This window comes from Ptychodera flava, chromosome 9 (genome assembly GCF_041260155.1).
Source record: "Ptychodera flava strain L36383 chromosome 9, AS_Pfla_20210202, whole genome shotgun sequence".
Taxonomy (NCBI): domain Eukaryota; kingdom Metazoa; phylum Hemichordata; class Enteropneusta; family Ptychoderidae; genus Ptychodera; species Ptychodera flava.
Genome location: NC_091936.1, coordinates 26056495 through 26075686, shown reverse-complemented (window position 1 = coordinate 26075686; position 19192 = coordinate 26056495). Strand labels below are relative to the sequence as shown.

Below are 19192 nucleotides of genomic sequence, written 5' to 3'. Positions count from 1 at the left end.
ATGAGCACTAGAGGTAGCCTCGGGAATTTTCTTTGCCAGGAATGAATTGGAGCTAGCTGTGATGGGGATCGAGCGCGGACATTTGAGTGCAACTTATGGGACTGATTGGTACGGTGACCTCAGCTGCCGCCGGCGACGTTTGTCAACTCGACGTCTGATCAGCATAAGTGACCCAGCAGTGACGACCGAATATGCCGAAGGCGATAGCAGGCGTCAAAAAAATCCCGGTTTTGTCAGCACATTGGATTCTGGAGGCTTCTTGTTTTGTGTTACATAGGCATGCACGGCTTTAGATCGGGAAAGAAAATGTATATCACTTTTGGAAACAGCTAAGCGTAAGCGATAGTTAGTAGTTACGCATATCGCATTGCGATGATTGCGCTTTCAACAGTACGTTGACTCGAGGGTAAAACTTGAAATTTGAAAAGATGACAGAAGATATATAGACAGTGTAGACAAAGTGAGAGATCACGCCAGAACTTGTGCTGGTACTTGTCGGTGGTTTCAACCCGAACATACCAGACGTCCTTTATGTCGGGCATAAATGACAGTATAGGCCTTCCTGTCTGTAAAATGTACGGCTCAGGTAGGCCAACATAAATGAAAACGGTCCTTTTCAGGACCAACAAATTTTCCAAAAAGAGAACTACCTAATCAAATGTTTTTGCATGTATTTATTATACACAGTGTGTGTGCGTTTGTATCTTTCGGTACGCCCCGATATTTGGTGTTTTTTCCCCGCGTTGAACAATCAACGCTACAAACGTACAAGTAAACAACGTATCGCTAATGACTCATTTGCAATTTGCATATCATGTCAATCATGCAGATTCAAACTGAACATCGAACGTTATACCGGCGATATTACCAGCAAATATTTTATCCTTTTCCTGGTTCCAGACGTCATTTCAAATTTAATTTCGTCAGAAACCAAGTATATTGTGCTCCAAATACTTATACACATATCCCTCAATTTCGAAGAAAAAATTAATCGGTAGATTTCGAAATTAACGGTTTTTATTGACGACGTCCAGAGCGTACCGAGTACGTTTGAATATCCCACCATTATGACCACTCTCGTAGGTTCTCGCGCTTTTATACGGGAGTTGGGGCTTTAAGGGGATGCATAAATTCTGAAAATGAGATCAACATCTTTAAGGGAAGAGGGGGAGGGGCTAATGGGGCAATCTCTCAAAAGACTAGCTGATGAGGAGGTATGGCATACCTCACAACAAGACCATTGGTTGTTTGGCTGTAGTGTAGATTTTCCCACCATGGCATCCCAACTCTCTCATCAGCATGTTAAAAATGCCAGATATCACAATCTCACTGGAAAATATCACTCTCACAATCCCAGTAGGTTTCTGAGGGTTAGGCCTGCCAGGGAAAAGTCATACTTTCCAAAGACCGTTTGACGTGGTCAGTGGACAGTTTGGTTTGATGCCAAGCATGGCGATCCATACCGCTATCAACAACTGTGTAGAATTTACCCTGGGGAATACTACATTACATTACAACTAAGGCCGAATAGTTATCATCAAACTGATAATATTGGAAATGTTTAAGATTAATGAAGACATGTGCACTGATATTATCGCATACAAATTTATGGAAAGTTGTTTTTGTAAAATTATTGGCCTATGTAAATGATATGTAAATGAAGTCTGACTGTAGTGGCCATGTGGGTATTCACACCCAGTTGTACGTTAGAACTGAACAAATTTAAATTCAAGATAAGAGAGCTGCAACTCTGTACTGAATTTGTTGTGGCTTTAGTAATATCCTTGCCACCTCCCAACTTCATTACGGCTCCTTCACATTAAATCACGCTAAGTACATTATGTATAATATATACCTGGTATGTACATACATTTATACTGTAGCACTGGTTCTTTGACCAGCGCTTGCACTATGTGTACATAAACCAGTTGTTAACCTGTGATAACATTTTGTTGATGGATCACAGGTACATGTATGGATATGAAGCAATGTAACCAAGACAAATTTCGTTATTAATTTGGTACCATCCTTTGTCAAAATTGCTTGATGATACGCAGCAGTAGTGCTGAAACATCTAAAGTGTTCAGTACAAGTACATAGACCCATATCTTTTATCTTTTTGCAAGTCATGCAACACACTGGGATGAATGTAAATCATGCAGATATATTTTTAGGCAAGCATTTCAAGTACTCCCAATTCCAAATGTTGAATTCCTGATTCCTCCAAATAAACATTTAAGATTAGTGTATACATAGGAAAGTGGTTGTATACAAACTTTCAAGAGAGTTTGAAGTGGATGTGATGACCTTCTGGGGTTTTTCTAAGCTCTACAAGATTTTTTTTACTGTGCCTTTTTTGTACTTCTACCCTACCCATATTATACATGCTCACTGTGCACTGTATATAACTGTATGTACATGTACCGGTACATGTATGACATACTGTAACAGTTTGTGCAGGAACATTGTCAAACCTTGTGCTTCAGATAAAAGCCATTTATGTTCACAGTGTCACCTCATTTAAAATATATATTCAAATACTGAATTTTGTAAGGTTGATTGAAAAACAATATCCTTGCTCTGTTGCCATGGTAACTTGACTTTCAATGAGAGGGCAGTAAGAAGAGTTTATTGGAAATGGTATTTGATAAGGTCAAATGGTTGTGCCATGACAGTTCCTCTGCAGACAATCTGCCCATGGGAATGCTGAAATTCAGTATTTTTTCATGATTTCGAACAAGGCCCCTGGTGATGTCCAACTCAACTTCCAATTGCTGCATGTACACCCACTTTAATCTCATACAAGTGTTGGGGGACTAAAAAGCAATTTCCACATTGCCAGTTAAAGTTTAGGTTCTTGTTTGTGTTGTTCATGTAATTTGGCTCCTTTTTACCGAAATAACCCCACACACTTTCCAAGTTTTTGTACGTGTATGTACATGTATGTTACAACAGTGCTCATGTATTCACTGTACATGTAAGTCTCACCATTAGGAACGCAATCAAAGCTTACTTTGGAATTTTAGGAAGTATTAAAAATCACATTTATCCCAGCGCACAGCAAATGTTTGTTTTGAAATAACATAATGTCATGAAGTACCAGGGTCTGTTCTCCCACTCACGTCGGTGTTTATTGTAGGCTACATTGAAATTAAACTTGAACCCTCGACCTGCCAGGACTATCCCTTTATCACCTGCTGAGTCAGTAAAAAGCTTTGTTTAGCCAAAACCTATACCAGTACGTATTTTCACCTACTAGGGAATCGTATGTTATAGTAAAAATCTTGTTTACAGTGTATCTTTGTTTTCAGAGGCCTTCCAATTTTTCAAGTGTTTGTTACAATGCAACATATGGGGCAAGTTACGCCTCAGTGGTTTTAACCAACTTGACCTGACGGTGACATATGAACATGGCAGGGTAAGGGTTACCCATCACCTGGTTGTCTTGGTTGAACTTGGGTTTTTAAATTTCAGTAAGAATGCATTCTGACATCAAAATATTCAAAATCAGCCAGTGTCATAGACCTGAAAGTGAGACTATTGGTTGTGACCCTGGATGATAAGCAACAGCTGATGCTGTTACATGTACATGTATTTACACAAGATCCTCAATTGTTTTGAATGATTTATTTCATATCATTTCTCACTGCCATTTTTTGTGATTTTATTGTTAATATGTATTTCTGAAAATGCAGTCAACCAAAGGAGAGATAACGCTGCCACCCGTAAGTCAGAGTGTGTTGATCAAAACACAATATTTGAAGCAGTATAATTCCATGAAAGTCTTATAAAAAGAAAGAAGCAAGCTCTCATCAACCTCTCTATCCCCAATCTGATCCTGCTTCAAATGTACGATTTTTCCTGGAGATGTAGCCTTGAATAATATTTAATTGAACTATCCATTCAAACTACAATATATTTGAATTATTATCATAGGTCCTTAATAAGGTAGAACACCATCATTAATAACTTCATAAACTACATTAGTCACTTGATCACAGCCCATTTCACAAAGCCACTTTTATAATTCAAATTTGCATACAATACATCTTTAAACAGGTTCGATAATACACAAATCTGCTAGTTTTATTGTGTTGATATTGATTTTTCCCACGTAAAAACGTACAAGTTCTCTCTATTATATCCTGACTGTGGGGCATTTTAATTTAGCATGAATTATGATAATGGCGTTAAATTATTGATCAGCAAAAATTATACAGCTGGCCATTAAGAATTACGTTTTTATCTCCTTGAAATTTGTGGACAGCTTTATAATGAAAATGTGATAATTAGAGTTAAATTCAGGGATAAAATGTGGTCTCGAGGGAGACAGATGCTGTCAGCGCTGAGTCGATCAATGACAAATTACCCAGCGGAAAATCCATTGATGGGCAACGAGTAACCTCATGTGACCACAGCCTGCCTACTATGCCGTGTCTCCTCAGCGATGCTATCGTCCTTGTAAATAATGTAAAGCAGCATTTCACCGCTTGTCCCTTCCTTGACTCTGTCCAAGTCATTATGGATACAGACCCTCTGTGTAATGAGACTGCTTATATTCTGTAAAATACTAAATCCTAACCATCATATTCTCTGAAAGAGAATTATGAGTTGGTCACGGAGAACCCCCACGGCGAGATAAGCTAATATTGACGGAAGACGGTAAAGAAGTCGCCGATATTTGCATATCATTATGTATTGAGGTGGATGGCTTCTTGTAGTGTACAGGTAAGGGAACAGTCAATCAGTGGCCCACTCGTTCGTATCAAACAGTCAGAGGATTGGGAGAGAGGCTGTCAGAAGGACATACATTGTAATGGTCACAGGTTCACGGCCCGCTGATATTGATTCGGAAACCCTGAAAAGGACATGTCAGCTGAGTCAGTCTGAATGGAAACGATGAAATCTTCAACGTCATTGAACATCTGGTGCTGTGAGGATGTATAAGATATCATATAAATTGCCATGGTCTGTAAGTATCCTGTGAATTGTATTGGTGAAGTGACTTCAAATTACCACAAAATCACTGTCCAATTGTGATTACAGTGTGTTAGTTCACAGTAGATAAGTAGATAGTTAGAAACACACGCTGGACAGTCTAACAGGATGAAATTGACAGCGTCTTGAATTGATCTGATCAAGTGCGTGTACTGGCACGGTAATTACTGGGTGCATTTAATGTATTGGTACTCTTCTCTTCACTCATATACACCTCTTGCTGATGGGCAGACATGTTCATGATAGCATAGATCCAGACAAGTTTTTTATCGGTGACATGTAATCCTTTTATTTGTAACTGACAGGAACTTTAGTAATCGTGTGAAGAAAGCATTAAATATTTGTTTATATTGTGAAAGTAGGTTGGATTCTATAATGTCCGTGTTATGTGAATTTCACATGCATGTACATGTATAGGTTTCAACAATTACGAAATTTCCATACAAGATTTTTCCCATAAAGTTTCAACGTCATCCATTGCAAAACCTGTTGATGTAATCATCCTGTGAAAAGAAATCATGATTTGTCAGAAGTCGGTCAGCAAGCAGTGGCTTTTCATTGAAAGGGCAGCCAACGATTACGAGATAATTAGACGCAATGATGACATTTGTTCCAGTGCGTGGGTCTCTGGGCTATCACAAACAAGTCTTATTTCATACAGATTCCGCCTGATTTCATTTCCGCCTTCAAGCTGCTTGCAAGACTGATGCCGGTATAATCTGTAATCTATTTCTGTGTAAGAGGACTCAATCCCAGTGTGTCCTTGTCAGTTTCAGCTGTTGATCACATTTCATGGGTATATGGTTATCCAAGCTTTACTATGCAATGACTGTAAGCTTCACCCAGTGCTGTGCTTGCTTCGATCGTGACATATGTTTTAAAATGATCTCGGGATTCCCAACATTACGACGTGAAAAATTTGAGTAAAAATCTTTCAATTTTCCATTACCTTATGTCTAAGCCCATGTTGTATTATATCTCCATAATAGACTCAGCAGTAGAGGGAGAAAATTTGCCCTAAGATCAGTGTATCTTAGTACTGGTGGCATCTGTCCTTAATAATAATATGCCATTCTTACACATCTATGATCTCTAGTATATTGTTATTCTTATATATGTAATCTGCATTTCTCTGATCAGCAACTCTACTCTGCATTGACTTGCCAACCTTAATTTCTAACTTGATGAGTTCTTTGCTTCATCTTTTATTCATAGTTCATGATTTATTCAATAATTTCCAAATCTTCAGTCTCCTCGGTGTACATTCTGCTGTTTACAAACCAAACTAAAGGCAAGGCTGTATGTAGCCCCAGGTTGTTCATCGTATAGTGTATGATAATTAAAGGTTTTCTCAAAAATTTCTTCATTTATTGTTACACCTTATTACCAATACTTGGTTGCTATTATTGGGATTGCACTGCAACAGTGTTGAACACTTAAAATGTCACAAAGGTGTACCATGATGTATTTCAAATACCCCATACTGATATTTGAAACAGACTGTAAACACTCTTCTATTTTCTGTCAATATATTCCTCTGGCGTACATGTACAGCTGTTCAAAACTAAAAATGCAAAATTTTATAATATAATGATGAATTTTGAGCAAGATTATGTTCAGCTACCCATTGATAGCCATATTTAGGATCTACCTTGTAATGTACTGGTATAATTCATGATATCAGTGTTAAGACATTTTCTTTTCGGTATTTAGTATAAAAGCCATAGTTGATTTTCATTCATTGCTGTTTTCAATGCAAAGGCACTCAACACATTTTTTCAAAATATTGCAACGGCGATTTGTTTTGGCATTTTCCTTTCATGATAGACCAACCATTCATCTCTCTCAAATCTGCGCTCGCCGTGATCATCATCAACTCTAACAGGCAAAAAGGTAGATTAATATGCTTTGAATATCCTTGTCCAACCCCATTACATAGTAATGCATAACTGACCTGATAATGTAGGACCTTTGAAAACAACTGGATGAAACCATTGTATTGAGTGAAATAGGTTAAAAGTGTCAGGGAGAGGGAAAAATATGCAAATATGGGTATGACTCAAGATACAGTTCAAGGAGAATCAATCTCATCTTAAAATTCAATCCATACCCATGAAAACTCAATAAAAGTTATTTAAAGCTCTAAAATGAGTGTTGAGGCCTCACATGCTAGAGAATTGAAACACTTTCTGTATTGAAATGATGTTTGGGAAGATGGTATCTTCATGAAAATTAATAACATTTGATTGTGTTAAAATGACTCACTCCAGAAATTAAACTGACATCAGATCGATTATTATAGAGATATCCAAAACAGCCAGGACCCCACCAGGACTTGGCAGTCTAAGTAAATTTCAAGGTTGAAATTGACGCCATCCAACCCTCGAGCCAAGGAGTATTGACTTAGTTCATTAGAATAGCTAGTCAATAGTTGATTGGGAATCTGTCAGAGTTAATTACATTCAAGGGTAAAACCTCTGAATTCAAGTAAAAGTGTTTACTCACTGTGGTTGAATAGAAGTCAGGGAGCAACAATACAGACAAGGGAGAAAATAGCACTTAGTTAGCATTCCAACTGGGCACAATACAAAGGAATGGGAAAGTGCTTTGCCACAGGAATAACGGCATTGGTTTTGAATAGATTAAGTATAGCGGTAACGGCAATGCTGGCAAACAGGTTGGAGTGCATAGGTATTTAAACTTCTTTAAGCGTTTTAACTCTTCTTCCTTTTCTGTCAAAACTTCTCGTAATTATCTTGCCATATCTACCATCTAGTCATATAATTAGCACTTATGACATCTGAGAAATTATCATGGCAATTGATGTACATCAGATAGTGTTAATGTTTTATTTGTTGTAACAACCCCTTCTCATAATGCTAAGTCTGCCAAATGTGATGTCATTTAAATGCTGCCATAGATTTTTTTGTGCTATTTTTTGCAACTTATTCATAAGTAATTGATTGGTGACTCTGTTGAAGTTAAATGTGTGAACCTCTTAAAACTGTCGTAATTAGCCTAATTAAATACAAGTGATTTTGTCTACAGAGGTTCATACGGTCAAAGTTTTAATACACAAAATTGCATCAACATTGGAGTCACTTATGTTTTATTACTGATAATTGACTGGTAATTTCTCTCTTTAGCTCGCACTACGCAGACTGCTTCACAACCGATAATGATGATGATCACCCATGATGGCCACTGTCAGATAGTTAATTCAAAATACACACAGTCTTGCTGAGTTCTTAATGAGATAGGTTAATTTCCGCTTCTGAGAACATGAATCAGTGAAATAACTTCAGTCGGGGAGTTTAAAAACATACTAAAATTTCCCTACAATTATTTTCATCATTCTGTTTACTTTGATTTGACAAGCTAGTCTTTCATGAAAGGAATACAATGAATATTTATAATGAAGCTTGCTGTATTAACTTCCAGTTTTCAATTGTTATTGATTAATTTAGTGATTATTAACGTATAACATGCTTGATTATGTAATATTTTCATTTAATTACAACAGGGAAATTAGAAATGGAGTAAACATATGAGTGGGAATTCCTTTTTGTGTGTAAAGACACGAACATGATTTGAAACAAAAATTGTCAATTGGTATTTTATACATGGAAAAACAGGGACAGCATCCAATTTACATGACAAGCGTAATTTGCATATTCTTTTATTTGAAAAGGTTTTCTTTTGTGCAGTTATTAACATATGAATAAATGACTTCACAAAAAAAGGTTGGCCCACCCCTAAGAATCCCTTGTGGAAAATCGTGCTGTCTTAAGCGTCACCATGAAAGGATCAATTCTTTGATAAAAGAAAGAAGCTGGTCCTAGATATATCAAACATGGAAGTTCATTTTAAAGTCAGCTTGACAATATCAGTAGTATAAAATTAATATTTTATGATGACCTTTTAGAAAAGACTAATCTTGGCCAAGAGTGAACATAAGTACTAGATATGTTGATGTAACAACACATGAATATATTATGCCCAATGCACATTTCACTCGCCCACATCCTTGACTCAGAAAAAATCAAATGTAGTATCTGTATCCTGGGTACATGTATCTATATCAACTCTACATTCACGCTTAATTCACTCATAAGTTTTTATTAGTACTTGCAGAACTTTGAGAAAAGATTACATTTTCAACACCTGCCAGATCACATCACACAGAAAAATAATGAAAGCCTGGCACAGATGCAATTTTTTCACAACAGCCCATTGTCTCCATCTGTGTTGCTCACGTTTAATGTACAGTTAATACTCTCTCATTTGACATTATTACTGCTCGCCATTAGAGGTCACTTTAAACTCAACCCACACACTTCCTTTTCCAGTTTCTGCTACTGCAGGTACATGTAGAAAGCCAGTACCATGTTTGATCAGTGTGTGAAATGTATAGAATGAGGATACCAGCATCCTGTCCAGAAGGTACTGAAGTTCCATCTAGCAAAATTCAATACCAGTAACATTGTTACCAATATGCAATATCACGAGCGGCGCATTCTGTGTCCTGTCTTGATTACATCACCTGTGTTCAGGTCATACAAAAAGGAAAGCCCTTTTCCCGTTTTCGATCAAATTTCAACACATTGCATTGCAATTGGATCCCGCAGTCATTGGTTTGATGGGCAACAGGATGATGTTAATGCAATATTGTGTTTCACGGGAGATGTTTCCTTAAACTGCAAGATGAGGATGGCTCCCAGTTAATGTAGTGACTCACTTGTTAACTGTGATACCTTTAGATGGTGCATCTCATGCATTCTAATCACGACAGGAAAGTAGTGAGCCGTAATGTAGGCCCTTTGACCTGCAATCGAGGATCAGATTAATTTGTCCTCATTTCCCTAAATTGCTCATTCAGTTGGCGCATTACATGTCGCACATGAAAGTGTTCGTTGAATATGTGGAATACTGTGTATTCCAACTTGCTTTTGGGAGAAGAACGAGAAACTTTAGCTGACATTAAAAACAAAAATCACGAAAGAGTCATCAAAAGTTACAGTACTAATCTTCAACCTGTTCACTACAATTCACCACAGTTACTTGGTATAAACCTGGAAACAGGATATCATATTTTTTGTGAAAGGTTTATTACTAAGCCATGTTTTGTTATGTTGGTTCCCCAGACATAGTACCTCAATGTAATTCATAATGCCAATCATGCTACTGTCAGTTCAAAGCCATATAGCTGTTTCTCAAGCTCACCAAAGCCACTGATAGTACATAAAAGTCAGTGTTTACCAATATGATATAAAAATGTAGTCTTTAGATTGAAGTAATCTACCGTTCAACATTTGAAGTACTGTAGTACTCTTTCCCAATAAACATGTCTGTTCACGATTACACTCTCACTGACACTGATATCCCTTTTGCAACTCATAGATAAACACTAGGGTACTCATCCCAGTGTTAAGGACCCAAAGAGAGTCGACACGATTACATTTATCAGGTTTGCAGACAAATTACATGTCAAGTGCTGTTTTTACAAGAACCTTGCAATCGTGTTTGTAGGAATTCAATAAGAAGACGAGTGTACACTGAGTTGTGAAGTTTGTATTGCTCTTTCATATAACATTTAGAAAAAAGTGATAACCACTTAAAGATTATAGTTGTTTTGGAACTGAAGTCTTCAATTACTTTATCTCATGGAAGAAATTCAATCACAAATTAAAGCTCTTGTGCGATTCCAGCCACCAGTGAATTTATCTCAGATTGCCAATTTGAAAATGCTTGGAATTCTTTTGGGCTTCATTCTGTCTCTCTGACTCCTCCAATCATCTTTGCTACTGATAGACATGTAATTTCATGACTGCAGGAACGGTAACCTGCCATTTTGGACAGGTGAAATTCAAACCTCGTGTACATGTACCTGAAATGCATTTTTCAGCAGCACAGCTTCAACATTTGAAGGGTTTTTTTTGAATCTGCAGTTAGAACTTCATTTAGTTTTGAAAGATTTCACAAAAAATTTTTGGATATTGTTGAAACTTTTTCAGGTATGATGCGATATCTACAAAACAGTTTCATTAAAATTGGCTGACCACGGTAGCTTTCTGCAGACTTGAAATGCCTGATTTGCTGTTGGAACAATACAGATTGCTATGACCTACAATCTGTCAACATAAAAATATCGCATGGAACTTCCACAGCAAATGTCATCATCTATCCAACCCACCTGTGTGTCGGACTTTTCAACAAAGTTCTATAAACATTTGATGGGTTATATATAAAACTGATCTCAGACACAAGTGCAGTGGCAATCTGGGCTTTGGGAAATGTAAACTTCAGCAGATACCAATGATCCTTTGGGGAAAATAAAGTGACAGCTGCTCCGAAGAGGAATATTTCACAAAGCATCAAAATACCATCTACTGGTTGTACATGTATGTAACAGTGTAACATGTTTTCCATTTATGTATCATTAAAAGCTTACTAGTTTTAATAATGGCAATAATCACAAAGGCTGGAGGTCGTTGTTGTTAATAACCCATTGTGAATTTATTGTGCAGGGAAACGTACAAGTACTGGTATAAACATGCCAGTCGCCAAACATGAAAAGCTATTATAGCTATTGTGTCATCTGACCATACCAAAGGAACTATAGTTGTACATTTCACTGTTGGTAATATCTTAATTGTTTTCTCTCACAAAAGAAAATACATTATTTTTATTTTTCTCCCTCAATACATTAAAATGTATACAATACAATGCATTGTGTACTAAAAGCAGTGTTGTTGTTGACAATTCAAGTCCAGACATAAATTTAGTTGTCAGCGATAAATGTTGACATTAAACTCATATTTTGTACAGGCTGTATTGTAAGCATTAGGCGTTTCACAATTATTTACGGGAAACAAGATAATAATTTGCCACAGAGAGAATGAAAGTACAGCCCATCAAAAGTTAAAGCTAATGAAGTTTAAAGATAAAACCAAGTCAAAGAGCAGTGCTGCCATTGTTTGGATTTAATTTTTCCGTTCTGCTGATTATTTCAATCACAACGTAAGCTTCCAGCCTTGCCAATTTAGCTTGAAATCAAGTGTTAGCCATTCGTTGCAGTGCGTATATCCACTCAGAAAGTGTGCCGTTGTGAAGTGGCTAGTCCATGCAGAGTGTGTTTCCGGAGTAATTAGTTGGAGTGAAATTTAGCATGACATGTTTTGATTAGGGTCTCACACAGTCACCTTCACCTCAATAGAAATGATCACCGCTGTGGCTTTAGAGAGGCGCTAACAAGCTTTACACTTGGCCATTGCTCATGCATGTGTCAAAATGTACATGGTAGAATCGTATATGGAGCAAATATTATGTGAGCTCACTCAAAATAAAACTAACGTGATTTCAGTTTTCCAGTTTCTGGTAAAACTAGTTTCTGGATAGAAATAGCAAACCTCAAAGTCAGCCATTTTTTTCCTTTACTGCACATGCCATTACTTTTCACTTTTAGCGTTGTTGAATGCAAAACGAAGCATCAAGAAGAATAGGAATTGGGTAGAGTGTGTGACATGAATATTTGAGGCTCCGTTCTCGACAGATTTAGTGCTTCTACATTCTGGAGAACTAGTCCACATATATTTGCCATTTTTTATCAGATGCAGAGTTTAGGGTATTTGGTGCTCATAATAAATTTACAGTAATAGGAAGGGTGAAGTAAAATTAATCAGTCCTTCTCAAGGTCATGCAGCTTCATTGGATTTGATTGGATGTTTCTGTTGTGTGTATGCAAATTTATGTAAATTAGGTCTAAATTTCAGCGATGTAATAACAAAGATACATGTAGTTTAAATTCTACAGTCCCATCAAATTTCCATTCAAATCACCATCAATTTTTCAATCCTTTCTTGTTTAACACTTAAAAAAAGCAATTATGCAGAAATAGTAAGTATTAGTAAAGCATTCACAAGAACAATATATGTGTGTGTCAAAGGAAATTAGGTCATTAAATTTTATTTTCTGACATCTTTATACACCTTCTGTAGAGAGAAAACCAGTTACCACACATATGGTTTTCAGTTTTTCCTAATTTTGTTCTCTCACAACTGTTGAGTAGAAAAAAAAGACATCTTTATTAAAGTGTGAGATTACTTTGCTTGACTAGATAAACATAGTAAGTGTCTCTTGAACAGTTCAGCTGCCTGGAATTTTTATTAAAGTGGCGCTTTCAAGAACTCAAATTTGTTTTCTAAGGCTTTGTGTCTATCACCAGGTGCCGCTGTAGTGAAGGCTGAACTGTGCAAATTTAATACATCTTAATATTTCACAGTTGTTAATTTCAAGAGATTGGTACGTTGCTTGCAGGGTTTGTCTCTCAAAAGTGGTATATGGTCATTAGGAAGTGATGCTTACGAAAATATCAGGTAAAACAAGCAGCAGAGTGTTTCAAACAAAAATGTTAAATATCGGTATGGGTAAAGGACAGTCAAATTTTTATTAATCGGTGTAGATGATCAGATGTGTACGTCACGTACGCAAATATTCATTCCACATGATCTTTTTCGTAATTCACTCCGGAGTCAAGGTTTTGCCCAAAATTTCCATCACTCCTTGAAAAGAAGATTTGTAGGTAACAATATTGTTGACAGCAATGATTTTCATAGAGATGTTAGTATTGAATGTATACACATAATTTACTGAAAAGGCTTTCCAAAAAGAGAAGAATGCCTGTATTGAATGTATTTGGGTCCAAAATTTTGCAGTTTTACATAAAAAATTGTACGCACTGAGCGACAGATGTCAAATGGTAAGGGTAAAAAGCCAGTGTATGAGTTTTCAAACAGACAGGAAGTTGTCTGAGGGAGGCTGCTCTATCACCATGCTCATTTCATCACTGTTTATTTCAGCAGTGTTCATTTCATGGTTGTTCAGTCTCATATATGTTTATTCCATCTGTGGTTTTGTAGAGACTGGAGACAAGTGAATTTCGTAGTTTGAAAACGTCACTTTCACTTTTGGAACATGGATTTCAAATGAACATGCATGCACTGCCTGACCATAAAAATATACAGTCAAAGATTTCTTAGTTTTATGGTTGTGCACGGTGCAGATATTAAAAACCGCAAGGTCTTTATGACGTCCACTGCCGACCATTACTTTCACTACAAGAACTCTCTCCCCAGTGAACACACATACTGTAAATGAAAGGTATCTGTATGAGCTGAAAAAATAGAGTCTATTAGGGAGGCTGCTTTATCACCATGCTCATTTCATCAATGTTTATTTCAGCGGTGTTCATTTCATGGTTGTTCAGTCTCATGCATGTTTATTCCATCTGTGGTTTTGTAGAAGACTGGAGACTTCCCTGATGGTTGTTTGGGGAGAGTCAACAGTGTATGGTGGAGTTGCCTGGATTCTTTCACCCAAATACCATGTAAATGCAAAACCATGTGTGAGCAGAAAACTGTGTCAGCTTATAAGACTCAATCAGCCTTCGACAAATTTACACACATATTAATGGGTCCATATGTCCACATCATAACACGTCTTGCCTCTTAATGAGGACACCCTCTGCCCCTTGGTTACCCTTGCCATGCAGCCTTTGTTTGACACGTTTTTCTTGACACAGATCCAGCCTGCGGTAAGCTCAAGTTTTTGACTCTCTACCCAGTGTGGCAGATACACATTGTGAAGCAGTTTGTAGTTTCAGTCAGTGCTACCTTTGGACGTGTGTATTAGTTTTCTGAAAGTGTAAATGCCAACCCCGTCGTCATTTATCATCGTCTGAGCAGCTGCAAAAAATTGAAGAGTGATGTGACTGTAGCCTTTGTGAATTTGGCACACTTGTAGACGGAATCAAAGTCTACTACTGTCACTGTATGGAAGCTGAATGCACTGTGCGTCTCATGGAACACTCAGATTTCTCATGCCTTGGTGAGTCACCACAGTGTAACAGTAGACAAATGAATCTTATTATGCACTCAGTGATTCCCACCTAATGCATTCATTATTACCTATTTAAACGTCTTCATATATTTCATTGAGTTCAGCGAGGTCAGGCAGCTTTTCAAAGCCTGTAGCCAAGTCCTATAGCCTGCCAAAGTGTGATCATCCGCCTCAGCCTGGAAACAGGTCACATGAAAACACATGGGATGAATTCTACCTGTTACCATGACTACCAGTGTGGCAGTGACCCTCTGTATCGATTACAGTTGTTAAAGAATATTATTTCTAATGTTTTACGCAAACAGACCTGCACTATGACATAATAGCATATCGATATTGTTTCCCTGTCCAGGGAATATAAACTGCCAGAAATTTGTTGAAAACTCCGTGGAGAGGTTACTTCTGTGCAAAATTCTGTGCTTTGAATTAATCATTAATCACAGAACACAAACTGTGTTTTAATAACACAGTGTTTATTCTAATGTCTGCTGGCATATAGTTTGTATGGACATTTTCTTCAAAACATTAATTCCCTTGTAAGTTACCGCAGGAATCTCTTCATAAATGAAGAGTTCTTCACTCACAGTATTGAAAGCAGTAGATCTATATATGTGAGAATCAATGTCTTTCCATGCAAATCTGCTTCTTAATCTAGTGTACATGTACTTTTGTGTTCTTCTATTAACACCCAGATGGTTAAAAACTTAGTCCACGTGTCAAAGTTCCAAAGTTGCTGAAATACCTGCACACTCTAGAAACAGTGGCATGGACAGGAAATAGCGGCTTTATTCGCTTTGTGAAGCCTTCACTCATAATAATCGCCGTTAGATTTTCATAGATTTTAATTTGCATTGAAAATCAATTGAACAGAGGTAGCATCCGCAGAATCCTTGTTGGTTAAGGTTGTGACTCCTAGTCCTACATGTATGTACAGCGCAAGAGTTAGCAAGACACAGTACAAGAGTATTTTCCATTCATTATGAGTCCATATTTTGCATATTTGCATACTTAAATGATAGACATTTATTGATAAAGTGTAGATGAATGATTTCTGATATGTCACGCTTTGAGCATAAGTTGTGACCCTAGGCTAGCAATGAGCTTGCACACTGGTACATGTACACACAATGTTTTAATAAGCCTGTCTCTGTCCTTCATGACTGTTGGCAAGTTGTTGTATTGATACTATATACAACCCACGCCTATCAAGTACCTGCATTTTCTGGCCATTATGATGTTTGTCTTTCCTCATTAATGGCACAATTGATCATTTTTTTTCTTTCATTTCTTTACTTCGTGCAAGTCTTTTCACTGTTATTTCAATATGGTGCATATTTTGAATGTTTGCGTTCAATTGTTCATGTCAAATGCATTCTGGGTACTCAGTGATGTGGTACTTGCAGTACATACATGTATGTATATGGGAAATGATGCAAATCACAACCATGAATTTTTTCAGTCCAGTATAGATACACATCTGTTTCAAAGTCAAAACCGTGCAGAGCCCTATTATAACCATTGTAAATATGAGACTGGAATTCCTTGGCCAAATATACATGTATTCCAAGTTTGGATCTGATAGGAATGGGTATTTCAGTGTAGGTGATTGTGATCAATGGCAGCAGTTTAAAGTTCCTGGAGCAAAAGTTTGACATTTTCAGAGTCAAAGGGTGCATTAATTCAAGATCAGGTCCAACAGCCTAACAAAGATGATATTGTTTGGATTGATCACTGATTGGATATCTACTACATTTCCTCTTTGCTGCATCCAATGTATCTATATACAAAGGCATTGTTGATCAAACATAGCATATTTAAAGTCGTGAATGTTCATCAACTGTCATGGCCAAATCATACCACTATCTCACACATGTAAAATAGCAAGCAGACTACGTGTGTGGCAAGATCACTGTGTAAAATCAATACAGCCAAGATTATAAAGAGACTTTCATTGATCGGTAAAATGGAAAATACCAAAAATTTCAGATCCACTGATAAATGCAGGTACTATACCTATAGATCATAGATTTCCGTGAGCAGTTTTTGTTTCCCTCAAAGAAACATAGTTGATCATTGGAACAGTGGTGCTTGAATGCTTGAGAAGAGCGGTGCTGGACAACTTCGAAGGCTTTAGTAGCGATAAGTGTGCAGCAAATTTAGTGCCCCATGCTTTTAATTGACATGTTTTTAAACTGCATGGCATTCTGTTACCAGCATAAATTTTGGACCCGTGTTTTGCAGGCGGAGCACAAACTTTCCATCTTGTACCATAAGTTTTCTATACTGTTGTAAACAATTTGAGGGACAAGACGAAGCCTGTCTGGACATCTGCACCCTATCTCATCAGCGTAAACATGAATAATTAATTAAATACATTTAGCCCGTGTCATTGAACTCTCAACAATAGTCTAACTGGCTGTTACAACAGAGAGAGTATTGAACGTACTCTGGTGCTGGAAATGATGGTTCCATAATGTGATATATGAGACAGTCGTAATGGCCCTTGTTTCATTACTGTTTCATTCTGAGCTCCATCAGGTAGGTTTCATCAATAACTTTCTTTGTCAGAAGCCTGAACTCTGACAATACAGGGAAGACATGACTTGTCGCATCGTTGATTTGAATTTCTGCGAGGTGGACAATCACACGCTAAGTCTGAGTTTTTCTCTTTGTGTTCAACAAGTGTTGCACTACTGCTATGAACTTGCTAGTTGAGTGGCTTTAAGTTACGGTCGCATGGTTTGTTTGATTTTCTGTCCTTGGAGAACCCAGCAAGTAATCTGTTTGCATTCAACAGTGGTCATACCCTCGGTAACTGTATCATTTATTTTCTATTCATGTGCAATGGTTGCAATTTGCATTGTTCCACGTAATATTGGACAAAGAAAAATGATGAATGCATAGGCAAAAAGAGTTAAGACTGTAACAGAAACCAAAAGCCAAACAAATAATTGTTTTGTTCAAATTCTGATGTGCATGAGTAGACAGGTATCCACTTTGTGATGAAACAAAAATGGTGGTTGAGACGCCAGATGTCTGAGCAGAAATTTTAACCAAAGTTGGACAGCATAGTGGTACGAAGCAGTGACCTTCATAGGAATGAAATGCAGAAAAGCCATATTGAAGTCAATGTAATTTTCAGGAAAGCAGAGCAGTCAGTATGATTGTGTGGTGAAAACACATCTTCATTTTAATGGATCAAAATGTACATTGTGCTTCAAAAACGCTGGATTTCAGGTTGTCATAGCTAATGTTTTGTGACTTTGGTTTTGCAATAACATTAAAGTATTTCAGAGTTGGGTGGTTCTTTGATTATAAACTAGCTTGGCAATGAGCCATCTGCCCTACTTTTAGGCATTGGTCATTAGATGTGTGGAGGAGTCATCAGATTGAGGACATCCAATGATTTTGTATTCCAAGATTTGCCAAATTTTCTTCCTTGGGTAGCAGCAAAGTCAAATTTTGCTTACCCAGCGTGCAACTCAATTTTCATTTACCAGTCATGCAAATAGTTTTTCTCACTAAAACAGCAAGACTGCAAGATAATCCCCCCTCAGTATTTTCTCTTCAGCTTTTTCTTCCCATCTCTATCACCCTCCTCCCAAGATAAATGGTTGATCCCTAAACAGTAAACTGCATGTGCAGCAGCGGCATCTGCTAGAACTGATGTGTATGTGAAAACAGGTGTCAAAATGGGATATTTTGTGAAATGGACCATAGGGTATTTTCTCCATGCGTCATTTAGATCTCTGGCAAGACATGCATACAGTTATGTGCAAAGTACTGTAAACAGAATGTGAAGTTAAGTTTTTGTTCACTCAGTCTCTCAGCTGTATTCAGTTCTAATGCATCAAGGACATACATTCTTGTGTTAATTGGCATTGACTTGATCCTGACAAAAAGTTCAAAATACCCTTTTCTCACAGTCACCTTCTGTAACTCACTTCACAGTTCATTTATTCCATAGCTTGTCTGTTCCTCTGAAAAGCTGATGTGTTTATTTCATCTGATCCTTAGGAAGTTCTGCATGGCTGATCGCCAAGCTGTTTAGTTCTATGTAAAGCTTTAGATACCAATAAGGCACTGTTATGTCACACAAGGGAGTGTGTTTTCTGACATGACACTATTTATGCCTGGCCATCTTGCCTATACGTGTGGTCTCTAATCATCCTTTTTAGATTGATTGTCTTTCCTCATTTTTTCTGTTACCAGGAGATTGTTGTCATGGAAGCAAAGTTCTTCCAGAGTATCTTCATCTGCCAAGTATTTCTTCTGTTGTACTCAAAGTTGTTGTGAC

The 19192-nt window shown here is 37.3% G+C and overlaps 1 protein-coding gene across 12 annotated transcripts in view; it reads left to right on the top strand.

Annotated features, from left to right (window-relative positions):
• LOC139140484 (transmembrane protein 198-like) overlaps window positions 1-19192 on the top strand; it is a 73361-nt gene that overhangs the window by 31331 nt on the left and 22838 nt on the right. The window contains exon 1 of one of the 12 annotated variants that reach the window (XM_070709781.1): window positions 4388-4972. The exons of 8 other annotated variants lie outside the window; for them this stretch is intronic. The gene's annotated coding sequence lies outside the window, so the exon portion shown is untranslated. Of the gene's footprint in view, window positions 1-4387; window positions 4973-17307; window positions 17434-19192 lie in introns of those variants that run through there. 3 more of the 12 variants (XM_070709789.1, XM_070709786.1, XM_070709780.1) reach the window with 3 other exon arrangements.